We start from the raw sequence: 23,816 nt of genomic DNA, 5'->3' as shown, positions 1-23,816 counted from the left end.
TTCTCGTATAATTTCAGAGTCTCTGAATCTTCCTCCAAATCCCCATTTTTTGTGGTGTACGGCCGTCACCCTCTTCCCCCCCTCCCTACCCCCTTGCCCTCTGGTCTGCCCGCTGTGGATGAAATTTCTCGTGATCTTTCCATCATATGGAGAGAGACCCAAAATTCTCTCTTACAGGCTTCATCACGCATGAAGAAGTTCGCGGATAAGAAAAGAAGAGCTCCTCCCATTTTTTCCCCTGGAGACAAGGTATGGCTCTCCGCTAAATATGTCCGCTTCCGTGTCCCTAGCTACAAGTTGGGACCACGCTATCTTGGTCCTTTCAAAATTTTGTGCCAGATTAATCCTGTCTCTTACAAACTTCTTCTTCCTCCTTCTCTTCGTATTCCTAATGCCTTTCACGTTTCTCTGCTTAAACCACTTATCATCAACCGTTTCTCTCCCAAATCTGTTCCTCCCACTCCTGTCTCCGGCTCCTCGGACATCTTCTCCGTCAAAGAGATTCTGGCGTCCAAAAAGGTCAGAGGGAAAACCTTTTTTTTAGTGGATTGGGAGGGTTGTGGTCCAGAAGAGAGATCCTGGGAACCTGAGGACAATATCCTTGACAAAAGTCTGCTCCTCAGGTTCTCAGGCTCTAAAAAGAGGGGGAGACCCAAGGGGGGGGGGGTACTGTTACGTCAAGCGCTCCGGGTCCCCGCTCCTCCCCGGAGCGCTCGCTACACTCTCCTCTCTGCAGCGCTCCACTGACCCGGGGCGCTGCGATACCGCCTCCAGCCGGGATGCGATTCGCGATGCGGGTAGCGCCCGCTCGCGATGCGCACCCCGGCTCCCGTACCTGACTCGCTCTCCGTCTGTCCTGTCCCGGCGCGCGCGGCCCCGCTCCCTAGGGCGCGCGCGCGCCGGGTCTTTGCGATTTAAAGGGCCACTGCGCCGCTGATTGGCGCAGTGGTTCCAATTAGTGTGATCACCTGTGCACTTCCCTATATCACCTCACTTCCCCTGCACTTCCTTGCCGGATCTTGTTGCCATCGTGCCAGTGAAAGCGTTTCCTTGTGTGTTCCTAGCCTGTGTTCCAGACCTCCTGCCGTTGCCCCTGACTACGATCCTTGCTGCCTGCCCCGACCTTCTGCTACGTCCGACCTTGCTTCTGTCTTCTCCCTTGTACCGCGCCTATCTTCAGCAGCCAGAGAGGTTGAGCCGTTGCTAGTGGATACGACCTGGTCACTACCGCCGCAGCAAGACCATCCCGCTTTGCGGCGGGCTCTGGTGAAAACCAGTAGTGACTTAGAACCGATCCACTAGCACGGTCCACGCCAATCCCTCTCTGGCACAGAGGATCCACTACCTGCCAGCCGGCATCGTGACAATAGTGCATGCAAAGTGTCACAAAATAACGGCCGTTATTAATAACAGGCTAAAACAGCTATTGGTGTTGCTGTGATATTGGACCAGTTGCTTGATTATAGCAATGTATGCAAACAGCTTTTTACCTTCATGACATGGCTCCAATTAGGCCCCTTTCACATTACAAAATGACTCCGTTTTAAAGATCCGTACGAAGTTCCGTCTGAAAATCTGCTAAAAACGACAGTTAGAAAATCCTATACGGCCGTTAGAAAATCCCATTATAGTCTATGGGATTTTTCTAATAGCCGCTTTAACCCATTATAGCCCAGGGTCTTAAGGACCAATGACGTACAATGACGTACAGTTACATCATGGGCAATGATATTGATCAGCAGGCACCCCGCGCAAATGCCCAGGGGGGTCACCCCCCCCATGTCGGCCATCGTTGCAAATCGCCGGTGAATTCACACCAGCGATTTGCGCGATTCCGCGTCATACGGGTCTATGGTGACCCGGTGTTCCGGAAAATAAGGGAGATCGGGGTTGTCCAAGACACCCACGATCCCCCGGAAGGGATAGAAGTGAGGTGGCAGGGGTGCCACCCCTCCTATCCCTGCTATTGGTCGTCTAGAAGCGACAACCAATAGCAGATCGGGGGAGGGGGGGTTAACTTTCGGAATCCTCGTCCTGCCCACCCACAATAGGCAGGGCAGAATGGGGTAACAGACGGGGACCGGCGCGAAGTCCACTTATCCATCGGCCGCGGCAGAGGCGACGATCGACGGTGGAGATGGGCGGGCGGCGATGAAGTGCGGCTGGCTTCCTGGATCCTGCAGAAGCTGGTAAGTTGCCTAGCAACATCTGGAGGGCTACAGTTTGAAACCACTATACAGTGGTCTCTAAACTGTAGCCCTCCAGATATTGCAAAACTACAACTCCCAGCATGCCCAGACAGCTGTTTGGGCATACTGGGACTTGTAATTTTGCCACAGCTGGAGGGCTACAGTTTGAGACCACTATACAGTGGTCTCTAAACTGTAGCCCTCCAGATCTTGCAAAACTACAACTCCTAGCATGCCCACACAGCTGTTTGCTGTCTGGGAATGCTGGGATTTGTAGTTTTGCAAAATCTGGAGGGCCACGGTTTGGAGATCACTGTGCAGTGGTCTCTAAACTATAGCTCTCCAGATGTGGCCCTTCAAATCCACTTCAAAACTGAACTGGTCCCTGAAAAATTCTGATTCTGAAAATGTGAAAAATTGGAAAATTGCTGCTGAACTTTGAAGCCCTCTGATGTCTTCCAAAAGTAAAAACATGTCAACTTTATGATGCAAACAGACATATTGTATATGTAAATCAATATATAATTTATTTGTCTATTTTCCTGCATCAAATTCTTCCTTTTTATATGGATAATTTTCCAGACATATAACAAAATCAGGAAAGCAGAAAAATAATCACCCAATGTGGATATAAAAAGTCCGCATGATGTGTCTTGAGGAAGTAGCCGACTTCTTTATATTTTCATGTGCAGTGTTCACTGCTGGATTCCTCCGGCTATCTCCCTTCACACAAAGGGCAGGTGTAAGCAGTTGCTACGTTTCAGAGGCTACACCTCCTCTCTCAAGCTTGATGCTTGAGAAAGGAGGCGTAGCCTCTGAAACGTAGACTATAATGGGATTTTCTAACGGCCGTATAGGATTTTGCAACTGCCGTTTTTAGCTGATTTTCAGATGGAACTTCGTACGGATCTTTAAAATGGAGTCATTTAGTAGTGTGAAAGGGGCCTAATTGGAGCCATGTCATGAAGGTAAAAGGCTGTTTGCATACATTGCTATAATCAAGCAACTGGACCAATATCACAGCAACACCTTGGCTGGACCAAACTAGTTTCAGTCCAGAAGTTCGCCATTGGACATGTCAGTCAATGAAGTCACAAGAGGACAGGCTTTACTGCCCTGATTAGGAAGTCATCTAGAAATAAAAGGTAGCAAAGGATCCAGATGTAACCTTGACACGTTCAGAACTGCTACCTGTTGTTTTATAAGGGCTTGAATCAGGTCAGTATCTTGTACCTTGGCCTTTAACCCCTTAAAGGGGTACTCCGACGCTTAGACATCTTAACCCCTATCCAAAGGATAGGGGATAAGATGCCTGATCGCGGGGGTCCCGCCGCTGGGGACCCCCGTGATCTTGCACGCCGCACCCCATTTAAAATCAGTCTGAATACTGTCGATCACGGGGCCGGAGCGTTGTAACATCAAGGCTCCGCCCTGTGTGATATCACGCTCCCCTCAATGCAAGCCTATGGGAGGGGGCTTCAGAAAGTTAAACAGATTTGTAAATTACTTCTGTTAAAAAATCTTAATCCTTCCAGTATTTATCAACTGCTGTATGCTCCATAGGAAGTTGTATAGTTCTTTTCTGTCTGACCACAGTGCTCTCTGCTGACTAGTGATGAGCGGCAGGGGCCATATTCGAATTCACGATATTTCGCAAATATATGGATGAATATTTCGGTACTCTGGTGGAAAAAAAGTTTTAAAATAAATTGGTGCCCGAAAGTCTGCCTGACTACAGTGCTCTCTGTTGACACCTCTGTCCGTGTAACTTTCCAGAGCAGGATAGGTTTGCTATGGGGATTTGCTCCTGTTCTGGTCAGTTCCTGACATGGACAGAGGTGTCAGCAGAGAGCACTGTGGTCAGACAGAAAATAAATTAAAAAAGAAAAGAACTTCCTCTGGAGCATTTTAAATAGAAGTAATTTACAAATCTGTTTAACTTTCTGGCACCAGTCTGTTTAATAAAAGAATTGTTTTCCACCGGAGAACCCATTTAATCTTTAGTATGATGCTGTCTGGCATCTAATACTAGGCTTCCCTAATACACTAATACAAAGCTGTTAGCTTTAAAGGAGTACTCCACCCCTAGACATCTTGTCATCTATTCAAAGCATAGGGAATAAGATGTCTGATCGCGGGGTCTGGCAGCAGGGTCCAGCAGTGGGGAGTCCGGCCATTTTGTTCAGAACGCTGGATTCTGGCAGCTGTGGTCATAACGTCACGCTATGCCCCCTCCATTCATGTGTATGGGAGGGGGTATGAAGGCTGTGGTCTCTCACCATGCCCCCTCCTATAGACATGAATGGAGGGGGTGGCCACCCCCCAAACCCAGCCTTCTAAACAAAAATGCTCAGAATGCCAGGGTGCCGCCACTCTGTGATCATACATTTTATCCCCTATCCTTTGAACTGTTTTTTTTTCTCTGCTACACTTGATAGAACTTCCAATGGAGCTCCACCTAACGGAGCCCAACGGTAGTGTGAACAAGGCCTCACAGGCTAGGGCTTCTGTTAAAGAGCTTTCTCAGGCGCTTTGATGGCAGAAACACGTTGGATTACACCAGTGCATGGGTGTGCTGTTATTATAGGGATTTCTAGGGTGAGTCCATGGGGTAGTTCGGGAAGGGGTCGCCCTTTTTAGGGCAAGTACCCCGACAGATCCTGTGGGAGCAGGGGTAGTACCACTACATCTCCCCGATAGGGTTATCCAGGGTCATATCACACCCTAGGGTGTATACACTAATTGTTACCCTGTGTCCCTACCTATATTTTCGCTCCCAGGCCATTTGTGGATATGCAATAATCACTGCGATCTTTCAGTCTAATTGACCAGCATTACTGAGGGTCCGTGTTGTTGTTAGGGACTCCCCACATTGATTCCTGTCTGACTGTCTTGATGATTAGGAGTGGGGTTGCATGGTTTTAAGCATATTGATTAAAAGGTTATATTTTAATTGTGTACCACCCTGTGATTTGTTTTCTATTGAGTCTATCTAGCTTCAACGGGAATGGAGTGGATGGAATCCGTGCCCTTTTCCCATCAATCTCCAACAACCAGGTCCTAATCTGGGTTTTAGAAGCTACTTAAGTAGAAGAACTGCCTCTTTCTCCATTGCACAGTCCTGGATACAAAATTTTCTCCACATGCAACCTTAGCAGACATACATATATTTCTATTTCATTTGTTACTTTTATAAGCAGGAACAAAGCAATGATATAGCAGGAAACCCTTGAAATGTAAATTCTATCTGGCTTCTGTGTCAATAAGCGCAAATGGTTTTGGATGTTGCAGGGCAAAGATAGGCAAATGCAACAAAGAGTATGTGCATAGCCTATTTTCAGGGATGTATCAGCTTATATTATCTGTACTAAATCTACCATTCACTCTTTTATGGTTTGTTCCAGTGCTTGATCTTGGCTTGTTGCCCTATTTCTGCCTCATGAATTTCAATTTGGCCATTGGTAAAGAGATGGTTGTTGGAGCCTAAACAGTCAATGTTGACATGAAGACCTCAGATGCATCATTAGTGGAGAGTTACCGCACATAGCGATGAGTGAGATTGTTCTACGGGGACAGGTCAAAAAATGTAACTAGAACCACAATCAGGAGCACAAAGCCAAAGTGATGACAGCTTTATGAATAACCGAACTGTTATGACAGGAAGACAACTTACAATTTAAAGAGAAAATATTTAAAAACTCTATGCAAAGCAAGATATCCACATTTAGAGCAGTCTCTGACATATATTCCCTTAATAGTATCAAAACATGAACTGTAAACAGAAAGATCATTAAATATCAGGAAGAAAGACACCAGATAGGCAGTTATCACTCATTAATGGGTCTCCGTGTGTTTTTGTATCTGCAGTACAAATCTTTAGCCCTATCACCTAAGAGGTTCTGCTTTTCTTGGCAACAGCAACAATTCTATAGTTTATTATTATGTTGCAAAAAGAAACCAAAAACTGCATTTCATTAGCAGCAATCTCTACTATCTCATATTCAAAGGGAAAGGTTCAATGTATCATTGCAGCTCTCCTACAGAATGTAAAGAGCTTGCTACCTATATAGGGAAGCTTCCCTGTAAGTTAAAGGGGTACTATGCTGGAAAAAAAAAAAATTTAAATCAACTGGTGCCAGAAAGTTTACAGATTTGTAAATTACTTCTATTAAAAAAATCGTACTCCTTCCCGTACTTATCAGCTGCTGTATGCTCCACAGGAAGTTATTTTCTTTTTGAATTTCCTTTCTGTCTGACCACATTGCTCTCTGCTGACACCTTTGCCCATGTCAGGAACTGTTCAGAGTAGGAGCAAATCCCCATAACAAACCTATCCTGCTCTGGACAGTTCCTGACATGGTCAGATATATCAGCAGAGAGCACTGTGGTCAGACTGAAAGGAAATTCAAAAAGAAAAGAACTTCCTGTGAAGTATACAGCAGCTGATAAATACAAGAAGGGTTAGGTAGCAGAAATTTACTATGGCTGATCCTTCTCTGGAAGGTCCCAAACACATCACACAGTCCCACCACAATTTATGGATTCATCTGGTTTTAAAGAGGCATTTCCAGCCCCCTCCCAAAAAAAATTAAACATGATTCAGGATGATATAAAAATAAAAAATAAAACATACTCACCTGCTTGATCACTCAGAGCTGCTGACGGCTCCAGCCTTCACTGATCATTGCTGCTTTCTGGTTCCTTTAATGCTTTGTCCCCGCAGGAACTGTGCATTCAGCCAATCAATGTAGCAGTGTCCCACCTCAGCCAAAGTCTTTTGTAAATGTAATGCACAAGTATAATGTAAAAAAGTTCTTTGGAAGTGAGGTTTCATTTTAAGTGCTTTTAGAAAAGCGTAGTCAATAGAACATGACAGTATTGGGAGCCTTTTGAGACGACAATAAACATACTTATACGTAAGCATGCTGTGTATCTAGAGAACAGGAAGCTACCTCATCTGCAGAGCTCTCTTCAGCCTATTTTTTCATGTGTTTCTCATAAATCACAATTGTACCGGTGTTTTTGAAATTAATTTGCATTGTTTATTCACATTAGAATGCAGCAATAAGTAGTGTTTTCCTCTATAAATTAGATTACATCTGTAGTACATTCCAAACTCTGCTCTACATATGTATCTATTTCCCCGTCTTAAACCATAAAGAAAGTCTGGATGTAATATAGGCAGGCAAAATTAACAGCAATAGCAGAGATGGCTTCCATCTCAACTGGACTCCAAGGGGGTCTGGATTCATCTTTGTATGCATAATTAAATAAGACCTTTCTCCCCACCCTATGCCAGCATGTGGGCCATTCTTGTGATCAGCTCCAGATGTAGTTAACAGACAGATTCCACTTTCACTGTGTTACATAAACAGTCACAACCACCACAAAAAATAAATGCTGAAATGTATCAATTTAGATGACGTGCCAGAAATCAACATAGTGTATCCCGGTAAAGAGTGAGGTCACAAGCCGCCGGTTTCCATTATTTCTAAGACAGTAGCTTACACTAGTCTACACTGCCCCATTAGACAAACTAATACCCTGTTTAAAAAATGACTTTGTATAGAGGATGTCCTTTACCAGTACTTTGCACTGTGACAAAAACACCATGATTAAGCATTAACTTCTGGTGCTTGTGAATCTGCTCCAGGTGCTTTACACCTCAGACTTCCAATTGGACAACGAGGGTACTCCAGTGAAAAAAAATTTTTTTTAATCAACTGGTGCCAGAATGTTAAACAGATTTGTAAATTACTTCTATTAAAATCCTTAATCTTAATCCTTCCAGTACTTATAACAGGTAGTGTATACTACAGAGAAAGTTCTTTTCTTTTTGAATTTCTGTCTGACCACAGTGCTCTCTGCTGACACCTCTGTCCATGTCAGGAACTGTCCAGAGTAGGAGCAAATCTCCATAGCAAACCTCTCCTGCTCTGGACAGTTCCTGACATGGACAGACGTGTCAGCAGAGAGCACTGTGGTCAGACAGAAAAGAAATTCAATAAGAAAAGAACTTCCTGTGGAGCATACAGCAGTTGATAAGTACTGGAGGGATTAATATGTTTTAATAAAAGTAATTTACAAATCTGTTTAACTTTCTGGCACCAGTTGATTTAAAAAAAAAAGTTTTTTACCGGAGTACCCCTTTAAGTACACTGCTAGAAAACTCAACAGAAACATTAGGACAAGTCCACAAATGCTGATGAGACCTTAAAAAGTTCTGCTTTTAAAAATAGAATAATTATTATTATAATAATAATAATAATATAAAAAAGGTAAAAGGTATGCCAAACTTATATCTTATGCTATATCCTTTTGAGGTTACAATTCCTACAAAAAGTGCCTCAACAAAGTCGAGGTATAATAAAGTGAGACATGTTATGGCCCAAGAGAAGAGATCTGTACGAGGTTTGGCAGCCTATAAGCTGACCATACACATTAAATAGCTTTCAGCCAAACACTATTCCAAACCTCCACCCCATACACATAGACACTTGGCTTTGCCGAGTGCGCATGTTGTAATGGTCGCTCTAGAAGTGTAGTCATGTGGGTAGCTGCAGGCCAAGCAGACAAGATGGTACTGATGCATAGCACTAGGGAGTGAGGCAAGCACACAGTCAACAGTCCAGAACAAACACAGGAAAAACAGCATGTAAGTATCAAGCAAGAAGGTCAGGACAGGCAGCACAGGTTCAGGGTCAAGAATCCAGGGCAGGACAGGAGATATGATGCAGTACAGGACAGGTCCAATAGAGAAGGAAACAAAGAGATAGACACAGACGAATTACAAGAAAGTAAGAACAGAACACCTTAATTAATGGACTTTATTAATGGAAAACCACAACAACACTCAGGCAGCAAGGAATGGATGGAGCATGAAGGGGTACTCCAGCCCTAAGACATCGTATTCCCTATCCAAAGGATAGTGGATATGATGTCTGATCACAGGGGTCCCGCCACTGGGGACCCCCACAATCTCTCATGCAGCATCCAGCACTTGCATTGAGGGGGCGGGTGTGACATCCCAAGGGGACGGGGTCGTGACATCACGATACTCCGGCCCTGTGGTCGTGAGTCTTCAGACACTGAGTGATCAGCGCTCCATGAAGCTGAGACAGGTGGGTGCTGCATGAGAGATTGCGGGGGTCCCCACCAGTGGGACCCCCGCGATCAGACATCTTATCCCCTATCCTTTGAATAGGGGATAAGATGTCTTAGGGCCAGAGTACCCCTTTAAATAGACTAAGATGAGCAGGGATAGGTACGAGAAGAATTAGCTGCAGCATACTGGCCCTCCAGGAAAGCAGGAATGTGCATCCTAGTGGCAAGTGTCAGAAATACATGCCGAGGAAGCAGTGTGGCGGTAGCAGACAGGAGAAGATGTGCATGTACATGCTTGCAGCATGGGTAAGTGCCAGGGCTCTGGCGGGAATTACCTGCCTGCGTTACATATGTGTTCTCATAAGGAAGAGGCAAATAAGACACTGCCAGACACCTCTGCAGGTGGCTGATCTCTGTTATAAACAAAAGGATTAGTCTAGTTGAAAACTAACTGCCCAATCCTTGTTTCATCACGTTTAAGAAGAGTTGGCATTGATATCGAGAAAGGGGTTAAATACAGAAGCGATGCATACAATCAATTGGAGAAAAGTCGTTTTTATTACTAGGCTGGCATGTTCTAAAATCAGGCTAATATATTTTTTAGGTCATACTTCTGCAGCCACTATGAAAAAAAGCATACACTACAGTTGTGCTTGGCAGGCACAACTTCATAAGGTTACGTTTCCACTTGTTTTTTTTTCTAGCAGTTTTTGAAAAACTATCACTGCAGTTTCTGAGCCAACGCCAGAAGTGTATTCAAAAGGAATAGGACATATAAAAGGAAGGACTTATACTTCTCCTCCCTTATGGATCCACTTCTGATTTTGGCTCCAAAACTGCAGTGGTAGTTTTCCAAAAACTGCCAGAAAAAAAACCAAATGGAAACTTAGCCTGAGGTGGGCAGTATATACAGTACATTTCCTGTCTACTCACTAAGTATTGATTTATGGAATACTGTTCACCTTGTGTTTTTCTTTATTTAAAAAAAGTGTCAGGACTCCCCAAATGCACATCAGATGATTGGTGTCACGATGCCGGCTGGCAGGAGGTGGATCCTCTGTGCCAGAGAGGGATTGGCGTGGACCGTGCTAGTGGACCGGTTCTAAGTGACTACTGGTGTTCACCAGAGCCCGCCGCAAAGCGGGATGGTCTTGCTGCGGCGGTAGTAACCAGGTCGTATCCACTAGCAACGGCTCAACCTCTCTGACTGCTGAAGATAGGCGCGGTACAAGGGAGTAGACAAAAGCAAGGTCGGACGTAGCAGAAGGTCGGGGCAGGCAGCAGGGATCGTAGTCAGGGGCAACGGCAGGAGGTCTGGAACACAGGCTAGGAACACACAAGGGAACGCTTTCACTAGGCACAAGGGCAACAAGATCCGGCGAGGGAGTGCAGGGGAAGTGAGGTATACATAGGGAGTGCACAGGTGAACACACTAATTGGAACCACTGCGCCAATCAGTGGCGCAGTGGCCCTTTAAATCGCAGAGACCCGGCGCGCGCGCGTCCTAGGGAGCGGGGCCGCGCGCGCCGGGACAGGACCGACGGAGAGCGAGTCAGGTACGGAAGCCGGGGTGCGCATCGCGAGCGGGCGCCACCCGCATCGCGAATTGCATCCCGGCTGGAGACGGTATCGCAGCGCACCCGGTCAGTGGATCTGACCGGGGCGCTGCCGTAGCGAGAATGTTGCGAGCGCTCCGGGGAGGAGCGGGGACCCGGAGCGCTCGGCGTAACAATTGGATGAAACTGGTGGGTTTAGACGCTTTACAGAGCGGCTCTCCTTTCTTGCACATGGTGGAGGGTCTTGAGGGGGAGACTCCCTTTCATGGTAATAATATGCCTTAATGGGGCAAATAGACAGGAGCTGTCTTCATGTGCCACCCTTATAGAACATTTTAGATAATAACAAACAATACTACTGGAAACTGTAATAAAGATATTCTAATATGTAAAGGTGTTGACCGTTTTAAAGGAAGACATTCTACCATAAATTGGCGCTGTGGCCAGATGAACATTTATTTTTATAGAGGACAGTAAAAACATGTACAAGGGAATGCTGCAGATGGGTTGTAATTTATATTGCATTTCTTAACAATATATCGTGGGAGGTTTATAGTGGACAAAATGTTAACATTTACACGAGAGATGATGAAGCACAACGTTTGTACAACATACTTAGCAACTGGTTGGACATAATAGTTACATAGACTTCACCTTTTAACAACTCCCATATACATGGTAACAGATAACTACAAGACTAAAAGAAAAAGAAAATCACTCACAGTCTGCAAATAATGAAAGGATGACTAGTCTCAGACATATGTTATGTTTTCCATTTTTGTTACCATATGTTGCTAGGCTATATAGGGGGTTTGATGTGTACACGCGTCTGGGTTACACCATTATCTGTTTTAGTGGAAACACATTGGTGATTAGCCCTGTGATATCCAGTAGCGCAACTGCTATCTAAGTTCAGTATATGTGAAGTTCACAATACGCTAACATAATGAACATCTGGATTCATGTTAACACATAAGGGCTGTCAATCTTTGAAAAAACAAAAGGCAAATGTATAAAAATATTTTGACAGGAAAAGAAGTACTAACACGTTAAACATTTAAAAGTGTAATTTCACTTTCAACAACATTTCATAGCCAGTATCTACATAAAGGCTTAGAGAAGATTGTTTTTTGGTTTGACTTCTTTTATTTCATATATTTTTCACAACTGATATCTATTTTAAAAAATGTTATTGTTGCCCTTGCTGTCTGACTTTATTTAATTTAAAGGAGTACTCCGGCCCTAATACATCTTTTCCCCTATCCAAAGCATAGGGGATAAGATGTCTGATCGTGGGGGTCCCGCATTTGCGAGCTCTCCACAGCGCTGGAGGCTTCAAGTGAACAGCGTGACGACCATGGTGCCAGAGTATCGTGACATCACGACTCCGCCCCATGTGACATAATGCCCCCTCAATGCAAGTCTATGGGAGGGGGGGTGACGGTGGGATGGAACAGTCCTTTGGATATGGGATAAGATGTATTAGGGCCGGAGAACCCCTTTAACATCTACCAAAACAAACTGGGATTATACTTTTAACAAAGGTATTCAACAGGACATAAGTATTTGCTAATATAGCACGTGTGTAAAGCAATGTAAAACAATGTTCTAACAATGTTCCATCATCATTTATTGGAGCATGTTGAAATTGTCTTTTTATGCAGCCTCTGGCTAGCACACGGCTCATGGCTAAGGCATAATGTAATTATATACTTTAGGTCAAGTATCTTGTCCGTGCTGAAATACTACAGCTACAGTTTATCCACAACAAGATCCTTAGAGATGCAGGATGTGGGTTACCTTGACTTTGAGGGCCTCCACCCTTCTTCTACCCCCTTTGGCCTGGTAGTAGCATTATACAGTAAATGGGACATAAAAAGTGTACAAAAAAAGAAAATCACCCCCCCTATTTTCCCATTTTACAAAAAAAAATTAAAATTAAAAAGAAGAAAAATTTACATATTTGGCAGCACCACGTGCATAAATGTCCAAACTATTAAAGTATACTGTTTATGATCCTGCACGGTAAACTGCATAATCATAAAAAAAATACCAAACACCAAAAATACTGATTTTTAATCACATCATATATTGTAAAAACATTAATAAAAAGTGATCAAAAAGTCTTATAAAAAAAATGGTCCTGATAAAAACTACAGATCATAGCGCAAAAAAATAAGCCCTCATACATATACGAAAATTAAAAAAAAAAGTTATAGAGGTCAGAAAATGATAATTTTATGCATACAATTTTGTAAAAAATGTGCAGTTTTTAAAAAATAGTACAATTATAGAAAAACTAAATAAATGTGGGTGGTATTGTTTTAATTGCATTGATCTACAGAATAAAGATAATGTATAATTTTTTACCATAAAGTGCACTGCGTCAAAACCAAACCACGCAAAAGTTGCAAAATTACTATTTTCTTATAAAATTCCGCCTGCAAATAATATTTTTTGGGTTGTGCTGTACATTTTATGGTAAAATGAAAGATGTCATTACAAAGTACAATTGTTCATGCAAAATAAAAGCCCTCATATTGATCTGTAGGTGAAAAAATTAAAGAGTTATGGATTTTAAAAGGAGAGGAGGAAAAAAAACGAAAATGCAAAAAGGAAAATAGGCCAGGTCCTTAAGGCCAAAATGGGCGTGGTCCTAAAGAGGTTAAAGTCAATTGGAATAAAGCAAACTGTGTAAAACATCTGGAACTGCTGTTTTTGGTTTCCCAAGTTTCACCAGCAGTCACAACCAGGCCGAACAGGGATAGGGGTGCTCTTGTTCTCAAGGTAGGCATGGGTCCAAGAGGTAGGACCTGCATCTATCATTCAAAAAAGACCTAAACTACATGGACCATTTTTACAGAACCAAACCTGAGTGTTAAATATACCTTTGATTTAGTGAAGCTATAAACAGCAATGACTAACCAGAAAAGCAACAGGTAACAAGAGCTGGACTGCAGTCAACACTAACCATAGGTCACTAAATATAGTACTAATGCTGGCCTTAAAGGGGTATTCCAGGCCAAAACTTTTTTTATATATATCAACTGGCTCTGGAAAGTTAAACAGATTTGTAAATTACTTCCAATAGATATTAGCTTCTGAAGTTGAGTTGTTGTTTTCTGTCTAACTGCTCAATGATGACTCACGTCCCGGGAGCTGTGCAGTTCCTATGGGGATATTCTCCCATCATGCACAGCTCCCGGGACGTGACATCATCATTGAGCAGTTAGACAGAAAACTTCAGAAGCTAATAACTATTGGAAGGATTAAGATTTTTAATAGAAGTAATTTACAAATCTGTTTAACTGTCCGGAGCCAGTTGATATATAAAAAAAGGTTTTGCCTGGAATACTCCTTTTAAGGAAACATGTCATAAAAAAAAATGATCATGCTTTTATGTTAGAATTTTTATATTTATTTTTTCTTTCTAATTTTGCATTTTACTATCTACATCTTTAACCTCTTAAGGACCCAAGACGTATGGGTACGTCCTGGGTCCCGGTCCTGCGATATAACGCGGGGTGACACGGTGACCCCGCATCATATCGCGGCGGGCCCGGCGTCATAGTGAAGCCGGGACCCGCCTCTAATAGCGCGCGGCACTGATCGCTGTGCCGCGAGCTATTAACCCTTTAGCCGTGCGCTCAAATCTTGCAAATTGCATTCTAGCCACCAGACCTAAAACTAAGCTGAGACTTCCTCTTCTTTATAGATCATTTCCCAGTAATGCCTTTCTTCTCAGAGCAGACAAGGAGCACGGTGAAAGGGGACACCCCCAGAAAGATAACACCGTATGCACCACCATTCACAGCACAGATTAGCATCACCCCTCCCTGTAGATGGACCTCTAAAAGGGTCACAGAGAATCCTCAGTAACGTCTTTGATAAGGGTCCATGGGTCTGTTTAAAAAAGCTCAGGCAAGATGGCTACCCCAATAATAATGCACAAAAAAGGATCCTTGCTGGTCACAATGTATGGTAGTTCTTTGGAACCTATATATACTGATGTAAACTGGAAAGCCCTTCATTTTACTTTATTCTTTATTATGCTGCATGATGTGGTGGACACTTCAGAGGACATTGCCTAATGGGTACCCATGAGAAAAGCTGCACTATTTCTTTAACAAAATGTACATTTATTTTCAACTTTTTCTCTTGTGTGGAGTTAGGAGAACTGACTCAACGCTGTGGTTGATGAAAAATAATTCATGCAACAAGAATCCTTTAAGCAAAGCATTGAAATAGTACAGTGAAATTAGACCAATTCACCGGCGTGATGTTAGGCAGTTTTCTGTGTTGACACCTATCGGTATTCCGCAGGGTGGAACGATTCCCAGCAGCGGTGCTGAAAGGACAATATACAACTGGAAAAAAACAAGACGCAGTCATTTCTCACCTCAAATGTTCCAGCAACATTTAAACAAAAACAGTGCACTGAGGGCACAAATATGCTCACAAGGTTGACAGAGTATTTCCATCAGCCTCTGCCCACCGTCTCCCTGTACTATATCTTTCAAATCTGATAAATATTCGGCATCAGCTACTAGGCTTCCAAAAAACACACCACAGACTCCACTTTCATCGGGAGTGAAAGAGTTTTGCAAGATGTTTTATTGTGATGAGATATGGGGCCGTTGGGCTCATGCATCCTGCATGTTTGTCATATTTTTCATCTGAGTTGCTATTTGTGTGGGTCATGTAAAACTCAAAGGGGTATAAGGCGGCTTCCTACACTGATCTAGAAAGTATGCAAATGAAAGGATTTTCAAACAGATTCTGTTGGAGCCCAATGATTTACCATCAAGTTTTCAGGTACAAATAGTGCAGCAAACTGCGTCATGTAAAAGACAACATTTAGCTGTCCACTGTGATTAGACAAGGAGACTAATTCATGTATTATTGCTAAAGTGTCATTGTGTTATATCATAGTTGCATGTCAGAAGTTGTGATTTTTGGGGGGTCTTGGTGCTGAGTGATGAGCCCCTTTTTCTGCTTGGCTCAAAATAGAAAAAAACAAACCAGAGGTCTCATAGAAAGTCTCAAAGGCTTTTATTGAATTCATAAAACACTGGGGCACAGTGCTCATCTGAGTCCTTTTGACTATCCGTCCTAGGAATTTGTGGGGGACTGCCTCAACCCTGAACCCCTGGCGTGTTACTATGAAATGTCAAAAGTTTATTGCAATGACAGGTGCCCTTTAAGAAAAGAAACGCAAAAAGTTTGAACTCCCTCTGATGTTCAGTAACGCAAACATTGGATGGCATGGACCATAAAAGTTGAGTAGACATAGCCTAATCCTCTTTGGGATGTTGAATTTTCATATGCGAGGTTAGTATTACAGTGACTTTCAGCGAACACAGAAAACCCATTTGTTTACTGGAAGTCTACAGACCTATCAATATATTCACATTGGTTATTCAACTTTGTGTCCAAGATGGTAGAGTTAAAGGAATTCATAATACTCTGCTAGCATTTTGCCTAATTTACTTTGTGAACCAGGCTATAACAGCACTAAATATTTAGATAACTGTGATAGTATTAGGACTGCTTTATAGTCACATTTAATAATGTACATGAGAGTGATATATTTTATAATAAATGTGATAACATACAACATATTCCTCATGTCATGTTCTGTTTTCCCTAAAGTAGAACCCACATGATGTATATTTTTACTCTGTAATAAATCCTTGATGGTTGCAAGTGTGAACAGCTGTTATCAGCACCATGTGTCTTCAAAGATGCCCACGCTTGCTCAGCATCCAGAGACAGGACCAGCCTTACTTTGTCTAGGCATACATCATCTGCATTATCTTGCCACCCACTTCTCTTCTTGTGCAAAAAAAAAAAAGACATTCTACTCCCTGAGCTTTATGTCAGCCATTTGGGAGCTGATAAAAGATAACACTTGGCTGGTCACTGTGACTAGACATGGAGACTAATTCATGTATTATCTTATATCCAAGGAAGGAAAAGCAGTAAGCCATGACTTGCTCTGATGTTCTGCAATTGTAACATATGGCCCATCAGCCCTTACTGACAGACATAACAGATGAGAGGAACTCAGGGAAAAGAAAGTGAGAGGAGAGCTAAACAGAGAAGTCAGATCTCTTTGGTTTGGACCTCTAAGGCTGCTTTCACACTATAAAAATACCTCCGTTATAAATGGCCGTTATAAAAACCCTGGAAATCGGCCGTTAAACGGCCGTTAGAAGATACCATTATAGTCTATGGGATTTTTCCAATAACCGTTTTAATCCGTTATCGCCCGTTATTAATAACAGCCGTTATTTTGTGACGGGCGATAGTAACAGGAGAAATAGTGCATGCACAGCAGTCATCCCAGCCCGATCACTGTACGGCTAGCTTGATTGAGTGGAAGAACGTAAGGTGTACAGGTATGCCCTGCATCCTTAACTACCAGGATGCAAGAGCATACCTGTACGCTCTGCATCCTGAAGGGGTTAAAAATAAAAATAAATATATTGTTTTTAAAAAAATATTAAAAATAAAAAAACTCACTTTGTAAAGATTCAAATCACTCCCCTTTTCCCACTTATCAAATAATAAGAAGTAAACAAATAAAAAATAAACATATTTGGTATTGCTGCATGCAAAATTGTCCAAGGCTAAGTTCACATTGCTGTTGTACTACAACCCGTTAAGAGCCCATTTGTCTCTTTATTTGCGCCAAGCGGCCCCAAAAATAGTAACTGAGCCTGACGGCAAAGTGAACGAGCCCTCAGCTATTAAAATATAATGTAATTTATTCTGCATGGTGAACAGTGTACTTCCTGCTGCTGCAGGGAGATCGCTGGGGGGCCCAAGCGGCAGGCCCCCCATGATCAGACATCTTATCCTATGTTTTCTATAGGGGATAAGATGTTTTTGCCTGGAATACCCCTTTAAGTAAGTGACCCCTCGTTGGACTCCTGTTCATCCACTGGGTTTAGTGTGGGTGACCAGGCTGACAGTTTCCCCTTAAGGACTCAGGGCGTACCTGTACGTCCTGAGTCCGCTCCCGTTCGATAGTGGGTCGGGCCCGGGGCTAACAGCTCACTGCACTGATCGCGGTGCCGTGCGCTATTAACCCTTTAGAAGAGGCGTTCAAAGTTGAATGCTGCATCTAAAGTGAAAGTAAAACGTTGCCGGTTATCTCAGGGGGCTGTTCGGGATTGCCGTGGCTAAAAATCGAGGTATCCCGAACAGCTGTAGGACAGCAGGAGGGTCCCCAAACCTGCCTCCTGGTGTCCAATCGCCGAATGACTGCTCAGTGCCTGAGATCCGGGCATGAGCAGTCATTGATCAATGGTTTCCTATGAGAAACCATTGATCAATGTAAAAGTGTGTGCAGTGTTATAGCCCCCTATGGGAGCTATATCATTGCAAAAAAAAAAGGGGGAATAATTGAATAAAGATCATTTAACCCCTTTTCTAATAAAAGTTTGAATCACCCCCTTTTCCCATTTAAAAAAAAAACTGTGTAAATAAAAATAAACATATGTGGTATCGCCGCGTGCGGAAATGTCCGAATTATAAAAATATATGGTTAATTAAACCGTACGGTCAAAGATAATAAGTCATGTCACAGTAAAATTAGCTGGATAAAAACAAAAGCCCTCAAAATATTTTTTTTTTCGCTGTACATTTTGTAGTAAAATGGTCACTACATAGAAATATTGGCACCACAAAAAATAAACCTTCATATGGCTCAGTAGATGGAAAATTTACTGAGTTTTTGCTTTTAAGAGGCGAAGGGAAAACAATGGAAATGCAAAAATAAAATAGGTTGATTTAGTGGTCACGCATATTTAAATGATATACTGTACTGTGCAAACATATACATATGATTATATATGATTTTTATATATATATATATATATATATATATATATATATAGATATATATATATATATAGAGAGAGAGAGAGAGAGAGAGAGAGAGAGAGAGAGAGAGAGAGAGAGAGAGTTAGCACATAAAATGCTAAATAAAATAAAGATTTAACTACTGACGTTTTTGTAAAATAAAGTAACAGTAAAACAAAATGAGCAGAGTCTGACTCCGAAGCATATTTCATTAAGTTCTGACTTTTGTTCTCCTTAGACATAGTTTAGTTTAACATTAGTTTAACATTATGTTTTAAAGTCAGGATAGAGACTGTTCTGCCTCTTTCTAGCATCCATACATATTAATAAGACCTAATAAAACAAAGAAGCTTAATCTCTTGATCTCAGCTACCTTATTTGTCTAAATAAAAATCCAAACTGTCTTCCCCGATTCACGTTTCATTACCTTGCTCTGTTTTCCTTCAAGGGTTTACCAATGTAAAATAAAATAAACATTGTCTGAAAACAAAGAAATGACATCCTTCCGAAAGAGAACAGAAAAAAAAATATTCTTTGGGAATTTCCTTTGGCATTTAAATTAGAATATTCCTAAAGGCGACTAGTTACTTTTAAACCTTGACCCTTTAACCCTTGACGTTTCCCAGAATAAACAAGGGGTCTGATTCTATAAAAAATGCATGAGGAGAAAATGCAGATGATCTGGTAGAGTTTTTATTTAGGTGTCCTCCCCCTTGCTTTTGTTTACAGGATATCCAATATAAACTGCAGGGACATATTGGAAGCAAATGCTTGCTGATGCTTTAGGGAAATGCACAGCAAGGAAGGGGATTGTTTGGGCACATGTCAGCAGGGGTCATTTCCAGAGGGCAAGGGTCAACAAGGTAAAGCCCCTACATCAAGGACCTAAGAGGCAGAGACATCTGCCATGATGTTCATATTTTATTCCTACTTGAGTCCAAAGTTACCCAGAAGGGAAGAACATTTTTTTTTTATAGGTTGTTCTCCTCAGATGTGGACATAAAATATTCCAAATACTGTAATTTAAAAATAATAATCCTGCTGAGCCTGTTTTACCTTTCTTTAAAGCAAAAGGAACATGTTTTCCCTGGTTTTAACCAGGCTAAAAACTGTTGATGCTGGAGGTAAGCATAGTGCAGAAGAGGTATGTATGATGCATAGGAAAGTTCTTCCTAACCAGTATGCTACCAGCGGTTACAAAACTACAACTCCCAACATACCCAGAGTTGTAGTTTTACAGCTTCCAGGTGGAGGCACACTGGTTGGGAAACACTGGCATACAGACCTCTGTATAAAAAGATAATTAAAAAAAAAATTTACATAAAAAAAATGATAGCATCCTCCGTAGCTTCCTGCTTCAGTGCTTCCATGAAAGAATACAATGCAATACTCAATACTTAACCCCTAAAGGACCAAGCTTATTTTGACCTTAAGCACCATAGCATTTTTTGCTCTGACCACTGTCACTTTATGCATTAATAACTCTGGGATGCTTTTACTTATGAATTTCATTCAGAGACTCTTTTTTGTGACATATTCTACTTTATGTTAGTGGTGAATTTTCATTAATATTTGCATCATTTCTTGGGGAAAAATTCCAACATTTCACGTAAAATTAGAAAATTTAGCATTTTTCGAACTTAGAAACTCTCTGCTTGTAAGGAAAATGACATGCCAAATAAATTATATATTGATTCACATATACAATATGTTTACTTTATGTTGGCATCATAAAGTTGCCATGTTTTTACCTTTTGAAGACATTAGAGGGCTGCAAAGTATAACGGCAATTTTCCAAATTTCCACAAAAATGTCAAAATCTTAATTTTTCAGGGACCAGTTGAGTTTTGGAGTGAATTTGAGGGTGTTCATGTTAGAAATCCGCCATAATGGACCCCATTGTGAAAACTGCACCCCTCAAAGTATTAGTTCATTAGTTAACCGTTTAGGTGTTTCACAGGAATAGCAGCAAAGTGAAGGAGAAAAGTCAACATTTTTACACTAACATGTTATTGTAGCCCCATTTTGTTTTTCATTTTTACAAGGGGTAATAGGAGAAAATGCCCCCCAAAATTTGTAACCCAATTTCTCTTGAGTAAGGAGATACCTCATCTGTGGATGTAAAGTGTCCTGTGGGCGCACTAGAAGGCTCAGAAGGTAAGGAGCAACAATGGGATTTTGGAGAGCGAATTTTGCTAAAATGTTTTTTTTTTTTTTAAGGCATGTCGCATTTAGGAAGCCACCATGGTGCGAGAACAGCAAGCCCCCGCCTCCCCCCCACCCCCCCATGGCACACTATTTGGGAAACTACACCCCTCAAGGAACGTAACAAGGGGTACAGTAAGCCTTAACACCCCACAGGTGATTGACAAACATTCATTAACCACTTAAGGACCCCCACCCCCCCCTCATGTCGGCAAATTAGCTGCGATTCCGGATTAATTGGGTCTCCGGTGACCCGGAAAGAAAGGATGATAGGTGGCGTCTGACGCCACCTATCATCCTTTACCAGCAGGAGTGAGGTGGCGCCGGTGCCCCCTCACGATCGACATGATTAGACGGACAGACTGGCTGTCCAATCACCTGTCCTGCTGGGTGACATTGGATGTGTAGGGAGGAGGTGATCGGCGGTGGGGGTGTGGGAGGCTTACCCGCGGTCCGGTGTGGAGGCGGTCCCCAGCGACAGTGCTGTCCCCAGCAACGGCGATCCCGGTGGTCTTCGGCAGAGGGATCTAACAGCAGGAGGTAAGCGCTGCTTGCCTCCTGCTGTTGCCTAGCAACAACTCACAGCATGCACAGCGAAAGGACAGGCTGGGAGTTGAATTTTTGCAACAGCTGGAGGCACGACTGCACCTCCCAGCATGCCCTTTGGTTGTCTGGGCATGCTGGGAGTTGTAGTTATGAAAAATTGTGCCTACAGCTTTTGCATAACTACAACTCCCACACTGCATGGACAGCCAAAGGCATGCTGGGAGCTGTAGTAGTGTGCCTGCAGCTGTTGCAAAACTATAACACTCAGCATGCCCTTCGGCTGTCAGTGCATGCTGAGAGTTGTAGTTTTGACACAGCTGAAGGAACACTGGTTGCAAAACACAGAGTTTGTTACCTAACATTGACAGACCGTACATGCTGGGAGTTGTAGTTTTGCAACAGCTGGAGGCACACTGGTTGCAAAACACTGAGTTAAGTAACAAAGTCTCAGTGTTTTGCAACCAGTGTGCCTCCAGCTGTTGCATAACTACAACCCCCAGCATGCATGGACAGCCAAAGGGCAGGCTGGGAGTTGTAGTTTTGCAACAGCTGGAGGTTTGCCCCCCCCCCCCCCCCATATGAATGTACAGGGTACATTCAAACAGGCGGGGGTTTACAGCGAGTTTCTCGCTGCAAGTTTGAGATGCAGCAAATTTTCTGCTGCAGCTCAAACTCCAAGTGGAAAACTCGCTGTGAACCCCCACCTGTGTGTGTACCCTAAAAACACTACACTAACACATAATAAAAAGTAAAAAACATTACATATGCACATACCCCTACACAAACACCCATATGTGACCACATTTTGGAAACTACACCCCTCATGGAACGTAACAAGGGGTACAGTGAGCCTTAACACCACACAGGTGTTTGAATAATTTTTGTTAAAGTTGGAAGTGAAAATTAAAAATTTTAATTTTTTCACTAAAATGCTGGTGTTATCCCAAATTTTTCATTTTCACAAGGGGTAATAGGAAAAAAGCCCCCCATAATTTGTGACCCCATTTCTTCTGAGTATATAAATACCCCATGTGTGGACGTAAAGTGCTCTGCTGGCGTACTACAGGGTTGAAGAGAAGGAACGCCATTGGCCTTTTGGAGAGAGAATTTGGCTGGAATTGAAGACATAAATAATATTTTTTGAGTTGTGCTGTATATTTTATGGTAAAATAAGTGATGTCATTACAAAGTAAAATTGGTGACGGAAAAACAAGCCCTCATATGGGTCTGTGGATGGAAATATAAAATTGGCCCTTAACCCCTTAAGGACCCAGCCATTTTACACCTTAGGACCCGGACATTTTTTGCACATCTGACCACTATCACTTTAAACATTAATAACTCTGGAATGCTTTTAGTTATCATTCTGATTCCAAGATTGTTTTTTCGTGACATATTCTACTTTAACATAGTGGTAAAATTTTGTGGTAACTTGCATCCTTTCTTGGTGAAAAATCCCAAAATTTGATGAAAAATGTGAAAATTTTCCATTTTTCTAACTTTAAAGCTCTCTGCTTGTAAGGAAAATGGATATTCCAAATGTTTTTTTATTCACATATACAATATGTCCACTTTATGTTTGCATTATAAAATTTACGTATTTTTACTTTTGGAAGACACCAGAGGGCTTCAAAGTTCAGCAGCAATTTTCCAATTTTTCACAAAATTTCCAAAATCACAATTTTTCAGGAACCAGTTCAGGTTTGAAGTGGATTTGAAGGGTCTTCATCTTAGAAATACCCCACAAATGACCCCTTTATAAAAACTGCAACCCCCAAAATATTCAAAATGACATTCAGTCAGTGTTTTAACCCTTTAGGTGTTTCACAGGAATAGCAGCAAAGTGAAGGAGAAAATTCACAATCTCCATTTTTTACACTTGCATGTTCTTGTAGACCCAATTTTTGAATTTTTACAAGGGGTAAAAGGAGTAAATTTATACTTATATTTGTAGTCCAATTTCTCTCGAGTAAGCACATACCTCATATGTCTATGTAAAGTGTTCGGCAGGTGCACTAGAGGGCTCAGAAGCGAAGGAGCATCAAGGGGATTTTGGAGAGTACGTTTTTCTGAAATGGTTTTTGGGGGGCAAGTTGCATTTAGGAAGCCTCTATGGTGCCAGAACAGCAAAGAAACCCCACATGGCATACCATTTTGGAAACTAGACCCCTTGAGGAACGTAACAAGGAATAAAGTGAGCCTTAATACCCCATAGGTGTTTCACGACTTTTGCATATGTAAAAAATTTTTTAAAAAATTCCACTAAAATGTGTGTTTCTCCCCAAATGTCACATTTGCAGAAAATACCCCCCAAAATGTGTAACCCCATCTCTTCTGAGTATGAAGG

The 23,816-nt window shown here is 42.2% G+C and overlaps 1 protein-coding gene across 47 annotated transcripts in view; it reads right to left on the bottom strand.

Moving 5' to 3' along the window:
* The window catches only part of LOC130297737 (general transcription factor II-I repeat domain-containing protein 2-like), a 1,987,867-nt gene that overhangs the window by 1,942,249 nt on the left and 21,802 nt on the right, over positions 1-23,816 (bottom strand). Inside the window, exon 3 of one of the 47 annotated variants that reach the window (XM_056550544.1) lies at positions 15,122-15,216. The exons of the other annotated variants lie outside the window; for them this stretch is intronic. The gene's annotated coding sequence lies outside the window, so the exon portion shown is untranslated. The remainder of the gene's footprint in view (positions 1-15,121; positions 15,217-23,816) is intronic. 47 annotated transcript variants of the gene reach the window in all.

This window comes from Hyla sarda, chromosome 13 (assembly GCF_029499605.1).
Source record: "Hyla sarda isolate aHylSar1 chromosome 13, aHylSar1.hap1, whole genome shotgun sequence".
In the NCBI taxonomy this organism is placed as follows: Eukaryota; Metazoa; Chordata; class Amphibia; order Anura; family Hylidae; genus Hyla; species Hyla sarda.
The sequence above is the reverse complement of the archived record's forward strand: the minus strand, read 5'-3'. Positions and strand labels throughout refer to the sequence as shown.